Source organism: Psammomys obesus, unplaced genomic scaffold (genome assembly GCF_907164565.1).
Source record: "Psammomys obesus unplaced genomic scaffold, mPsaObe1.curated_primary_1811, whole genome shotgun sequence".
In the NCBI taxonomy this organism is placed as follows: domain Eukaryota; kingdom Metazoa; phylum Chordata; class Mammalia; order Rodentia; family Muridae; genus Psammomys; species Psammomys obesus.
Window position 1 is genome coordinate 1389459 of NW_026590468.1, and position 6922 is coordinate 1396380.

At 39.9% G+C, this 6922-nt stretch overlaps 1 pseudogene; it reads left to right on the plus strand.

The window, feature by feature from the left end:
- The first annotated feature begins 2991 nt into the window (after positions 1 to 2991).
- LOC129676936 (ovochymase-2-like) overlaps positions 2992 to 6922 on the plus strand; it is a 53551-nt pseudogene continuing 49620 nt past the window's right edge.

The following is a 6922-nucleotide window of genomic DNA, read 5'->3' on the forward strand; positions in this document are numbered from 1 at the left end:
TTCTCTCTCTTTCTCTACCTCTCTATCTGAAGATCAGGATGTAGCTCTCAGCTATTTTGCCAGCACCACTTCTACCTGCCACCATGCTCCTGTCAAGATGATAATGGACTAAGCCTCTGAGATTCCAAGCAACTCCCAATTAAATGCCTTCTTTTATAATAGCTTCCTTGATCATGGTGTCTCATGAAAAATAGAACACTGACTAAGGCAAAATGCATCCCAAGAGAAGAATACAGCAAATTCTTAATTCCCAGCTTCATGTTATGCATGCATGACTGTTGGTATGTATTCACAACTGAGTGTAGATGTGTATTCAGTGTGTCAACAAATAAAGGAATAAGTAAAGGCTCATTATACTGTGTGTGTATGCACATGTGTGCACATGAATACATTCTTACATACATGCATTCTCATGTTCTCTCATGAGAACATGCATTCTCAAGAGAGAAAAGTTTCATTTTTCAGTCTTGTGTGCAGTTTGTTATCCTATGACTTTAAAAAAGGAAAGAAGGAGAAAAGAGGAAAGAAGACAGGATCCTACCACAGAGGGCCTCTGAAAGACTCTACCCAGAAGTATATCAAATGTATCAGATGCTGAGACTCTTAACCAAACTTTGGGCAAAGTGCAGGGAATCCTATGAAAAAATAGGGAAATAGTGGGACCTGGAGAGAATAGGATCTCCACAAGGAGAGCAACAGAACCAAAATATCTGGTCACAGGTGTCTTTTCTGAGACTGATACTCCAACCAAAGACCATTCGTGGATATAACCTAGAACCCCTGCTCAGATGTAGCCCAAGGCAGCTCAATATTCAAGCAGGTTCCCTACTAAGGGGAACAGGTATTATCTCTGACATGAACTCAGTGGCTGGCTCTTTGATCACCTCCCCCCCCCCCTTGGGGGGGAGCAGACTTGCCAGGCCACTGAGGAAGGCAATGCAGCCAGTCCTGCTGAGACCTGATAAGCTAGGGTCAGATGGAAGGGGAGGAGATGAGGGAGGGAGAATGGGACAGGGAGGAAATGAGAGAGGGGCTACAGCTGGGCTACAAAGTGAATAAACTGTAATTAATAGAGAAAAAACAAAAATTTATTTAAAAAAATGAACAGTAGGTCACGGCCCATAGACCTACTTTAGGTTCCTCAACCTTGAGCATCCCAGGTCCACGCCTCATAGTTCTGCACTTTTGGTCATTAAAGTCACACAAGATTTAGGCAAAATGTTATAGCTTTTGAAGTCAGTAGAGCAATGAGCCAAGTTACTCTGGAAAGAGATTGGAAACATACAGAATGCCTTGTTAAAAGCACACAAGAGCTCCTGTCATCAGAGAAAGATTGGGGTTTGAATATGGCTTAACCACTGATCGACTGTCTATATCTTGTGGTCAGCATCACATCCAAATCTAACAGATTAAAATTAAAGCATCTGTGGACAAAGTTTCAACCAGGGACTTTATTTTCCATCTTCACGTAAACATTTTCTAAGTAGGTAGCAATCACAAATTTGAAGAGTTAAAAATGATTTTGTTCAGCCCTAAATGGGAAATGTATGCTGAGCCCTCCACTAAAGGTTCAAGGCTCGCTGTGGAGGAGAGGGTGGAAAGAACACAAGATGGAGAGATGCTGGGAGACTATGAGTAAACTGCCTTTTGGACACAACAAAACAGGTGCACGTATGAACTCATGGCAGTCCTGATAGCATACACAAGACCCGTGCAAGCTCAAAGCCAAACCAAATGCCATCATGTAGCAGGAAGCTGAACATGAAGTCTCACCTTGAGCAGGGGAGCCGTTGGCAACTGATAGATGTTAGGAGAGGGTGAGTCAATTTTCTCTGAAAATGTAGCCCCTGGTAAGTCAACCATGCACCAAAAGAAAGCCATGCATCCAACAACATCTGAGCAGCTCTTGATAGGTTTAGAAAGTATATATATATATATATATATATATATATATATATATATATATATATACACACACACACACAAGTTAGGTGGGCAGGAAATGGGGTGAGTCTGGGAAGAATTTCAGGGCTGTAATGATGAATATTGTCAAATTCCCAAATAATGAAATATTTAAAAATATAAAAATCTCAACAATAAAATTGAATTGCTTTGAAAACAGAAGTAATTATTTTTCATTTACATTATTATGTATGAATTGTGTGTGTGTATATGTGTTGGTTCATAGATTTATTTTGTACAGCTTGAAATTTTGTCTTAAAGGAGTTAGGAGACTTAATTTGTTACTTGCTCTTTTTGGAGATGCAGTTTCTAGGAAACTCACAGAAACATTTCAAATCCCTACATGGTCATGGCACTGACAATGTATATGCCTTTCTTGCACACTGTGTATGCCTTGGTCAGGGTTCCTATTGCTATGATAAAATACCATAACCAAAGCAATTTGGGAAGAAAAAGGTCTATTTCATCTTTCAGCTCCAGGGAAATCAGGGCAGGAACTCTAGCAGAAACCTGGAGTCAAGAACTATTGCAGAGGCCATGGAGAAGTGCTGTTTACTCTCTTGTCCCTCGTGGCTTGGTCAGATTTCTTATATCATCCTGGACCACTTGCCCAAAGGTAGCACTTCCCAGAGTGAGCTGGGTCCTCCTACATCAATCGTTAATCAATAAAATGCACCACAGACTCGCCTCTCAGCAAAGCTTATGAGGTTTCTTCCTCAACTGAGATTCTCTCTTTCTAAACGGCTACCATTTGTGTCAAGTTGATACAAAACTGGATGCAATGTGCCAACAAAAATTCATCCAGGAAAAAGGAAAATGTGGAAGCAATTTTAGCCACTTTTTTTGTGTCTAGACATCAACCAGGTATAGAAGGGAAGATTGTTTGCCTTCTAGAATATTTTCTTTAAGTGATTGGAAGTGAAATTTTACAAATACCCCAGTGAAGAGCATCCTAAAATCCTGAAAGAGTGTCTAGTAGCATGCCTTACAGAGTGGGCTACTGAGTTACTTTTTGCTTTGAATCTCAACATGCCTATAAGCAAGAAGCTGATTTTAATATTAGGAATGGTCTGTTTGGAGCAAGGTAATTCTGCAGCCCTTTCTTCCATCAGAGGTAAGTTTCAAATTAACTCCATAACTAGCTTCATTCTTTGTCTGACAGGATCACTCTTGCTGAGAATCAGAGAAACAATTCCACTTCTTCACAATTTGAAAATACAAGAGAAGCAGATTATTTCAGAAATGTAATTGGTTCTCAAAAATTTTTTCTTTTGATTTTTCTCCTGTGATCAGCATATGAAATTGAAGTAATATGAAATAAATATAAACGTGTATCGGGGGAGCTAAGTGTTTTCTCCTAGTTTTACCAATTGGCTAGGGATGGTCCACTTATTTGGATGCATTACATAACCTTGTATTCTCTCATGGAGCAAACTCTAGATATCAGCACAGATTTGGAAACATTTAGAATCTTCAGGGAAATTATCCTGTTGGCCATATGATGCATGCTCACTGACATATAGGATAAATATTTACCTTGATTATAATAAGCTGGAAATAGTTGTTGGCAGGCTTCTCTGTAGTCAGATTTATGGCAGCTTCGAGAATCAACATGTTTTTTTGTTTCTGCTTCAGTGACTTCAGGGAGTACTATACTTTATGTCTAGCAGATTTACAGCTCATTCATCTGAAGCTTTTGGAAAAGCTTTTGATCATACCTGCCCTGGGTTCAGAATAAAAACACAATTGGTTGCTTCATGCTCTGCTGCTATTAGCTATGTGTCTCTTTGATTTTTAGTTTTCACATCTGCTGCATGAAGATGAAAGTGCATTTGGCAGGCAATGTGTGGGGGTTAAGTAATAAGTTATATTTGAGAGCCTTATATGCTTTAAAGTTGGTCTAATTTGCTGTCCTCTTAAGGATGTATTCCAAAGAGAAGCCATTCACTCATTCAGTCATGCTTTTCAAGTGTAACTTATTAGCCAGGAACTGGCCTAGACCTTAGAAGTTCAGATACATAGTAGCCACATTCATATTCTCACTCAAGAAATTCATAGGCAAGTAAGGTGAATAAACAATTTACCCTCACAATGTAGCGGAAAGAACTGGTGGAGTGTGATAGTGAGAAAGTGCTGTCCTATGGAAGAGACCAAGACCCAGTTTGGGGAAACCAAGGAAGGCTTCTCAGGTGAGGTGGTCAGGAAGCATTCATGAGTCATCTAGGTAGAGAAGCTGGGTGATGATGAGCCAAAGCTTTATGTGCACTCCTGTAAACCCCATAGGAAAAAAATGACCTCAAGTGGAACAAATTCACCACTGAGTTATCCCTGGCAGGCAAACAAATTTAAACTTGCCCCTTATCCAAGAAGTCAAAGCCCACATAACACGCAAATATTTAAGTGTTTTCAGGGAGGAAGTCTTTTTTTGTAAAGTTATTTGTCCTTTTACCTGACAGGCACATGTCTTAACACTGGTATGTGAATCGAGGCTATCATCATACCATTGTTCTAGAACAACCTGTTTTCTGCCTTGCATTAAATCTAACTAGTTCATCTATGACTGTATGGAAGTCACCACAGAGCATGTTTTCACACTCAGTCTCATGAGCAAGAGTGAAGGGAGATATGTGGTTTAATGTTCTTTTAAAATGTATACACCTTACCCTTGTTCATTCAAATGCTGATTTATCAAAGAGAAAACCGTTAAAGCCATATTTGTGAAATACGGGCAAATAGTAGAAGTCATTTTGAGGAAAGATTGTGAAACCAGCAAATTATTAAGGGGTGTTAAGGGCATGACAGAAAATGTGACTGGAGAGCCCTCAGATGGAAAAGAGGAAGTGGATTAAAGAAAAGCCAGCAGAGTGGAACATGCCACCAAACGAGCACTGGTGAATGAGACACTTTGACCACCTCCTCTCCCAAGATGCACTGTTCCTGCCAGAGGTGGACGAGGAGGAAGAGGCAGAAGTGGAGGAAATAGGAGGCTTCCCGCACACGTGGCGGATGGTAGCTCCTCCATAAAATTTTAAGATGAGTTCTTTCAAGGAGACAGTCTAGAGCGAATAGAGCCACCACCGTGAGGTGGGCCCATTCTTCTAAGACATCAATGCCCCATCTATCATATTGAAAGAGATAGTTATGGAAGCCCAGCACTAACTAACCCACCATGTTACAGAGACTTTTGTTTGTTTCAGTCGGCTGTAGTCCACCAAAGACTGCTATTCCGTAGACTACCCGAGTTCCAGTGATACAAGCGATTATGTTCTACCACTAAAAGATTATACTGTACTGGACATCGATGTGTCTGTGTGGTGATTACTATCCATCAAGGGGTTACAGTGATAGATGTGGACGTGTTTGCAATGGTGACTGCTTAGATCATCTCAGATGGAGTTTACTACAGAAGTTCTGAGAGGAATGTTACAGGAGCCGATGTTCCACCTACATGAAGGGCATCACTCTCTTCTAGTAGAAGCAGTCACTGTGGTAATGATAGCATCTCTTATGATAGTCCTATTACACAAAGCCCTATGAGGTGCCCTCATGATCCCTACAGCAATGCAAGCCACACAGCATCAAGATGTGGTGACAATGGAGAAGCCAGTCTAACAGATGGGGAGGCAGAAGCATATCCTAGAAATCCATAAACATTTGGACCAAAATCATCAAATGAACAAGATAAAAATAATTCATAACTACCAAGGATTAGTAGGAGAAGTTCTGTTGACTTTTAAGTTTCCCAGTTAGGTTCTCTGTAGCTTTGATGTTTTGTGAGGGAAAAAGTAAAATGTTTAATTTAATAGGAGAATTGTCTCTGCAGGAAAATGTTATGTTTGTTAAGTCCTGTCTTGGACCAATGTAAGTTTCCAAATAAAAGCATTCCTAAAGACAAAACTAAAACAAACAAGCAAAAGTACCTTCCTGAATCAAAGAGACTTAAAGAGTGAAGGCTCCAAGCCTACACCAGCTCTAAACCCTCAACTTAGAAGGAGCTGGGCTACACTGTCAGTTTGTAGAGAACAACCCTCTGTCCTACATAGGCCTGGGTTGTCTGAGGATTTCACAGGATAGTTAGTGTTACCTCAGGTAACAAATTAATGCAAACCAGTGCCTCCACTGGAAGCCTTGTCTGGTTACAATGATGTCCTCTTGAGACTCTATAGCCCATGTCTAGGAGTCCTCACTCAGAACACACCCATAGATTCCAGAAAATTTTCATTACACTAGCTTTTCACACAATTCCCCAAGTGCTCCCCCAATTCTAGCCATTTCTCTCTATATTCTCTTCCTCCATTCCATTCCCCCCACATACCAGACTTTTCCCACTCCTATCCTCTCTGACCTCCCAGTCTACCTACAAAAATCTATTCTATTTACTCTAACTAGAGAGATCCATGCATACTCCCTTAAGCCCTATTTGTTACTTAGCTTTTCTGGGTATACAGAAGGCAACTTGTCTATATTTTGATTAACATTTAATGTCTACTTGTAAGTGAATACAGACCATATTTGTCTTTCTTGGTCTTTGTTACCTCACTTTTTTCTAGTTCCATCACTTGTCTGTAAATTTCATGATGTCTTTCTTTTTAACAGCTAAGTAATACTCTATTGAGTAAATGGTTTTTCATATTTCAGTTGAGGAACATTTAGCTTGTTCCCAGTTTCCGGCTATTATGCATTAAACCTCAGTAAGCATAGCTGAGCAAATGTCTTTGTGGTAGAATAAAGGATCCTTTGAATATTGGTCAAGAGTATTGACCAATATGGTATTGTTGTATCTTCATGTAGATCAAATTCCATTTTTATGAGAAACTTCCTTATGGATTTACATAGTGATTGTACAACTTTGCGCTCTTATCAGCAATGGAGGAGCCCTCCCCTTGCTCAACATCTAACATCTTCTCTTTCTTTTTCTTTCTTTCTTTCTTTCTTTCTTTCTTTCTTTCTTTCTTTCTTT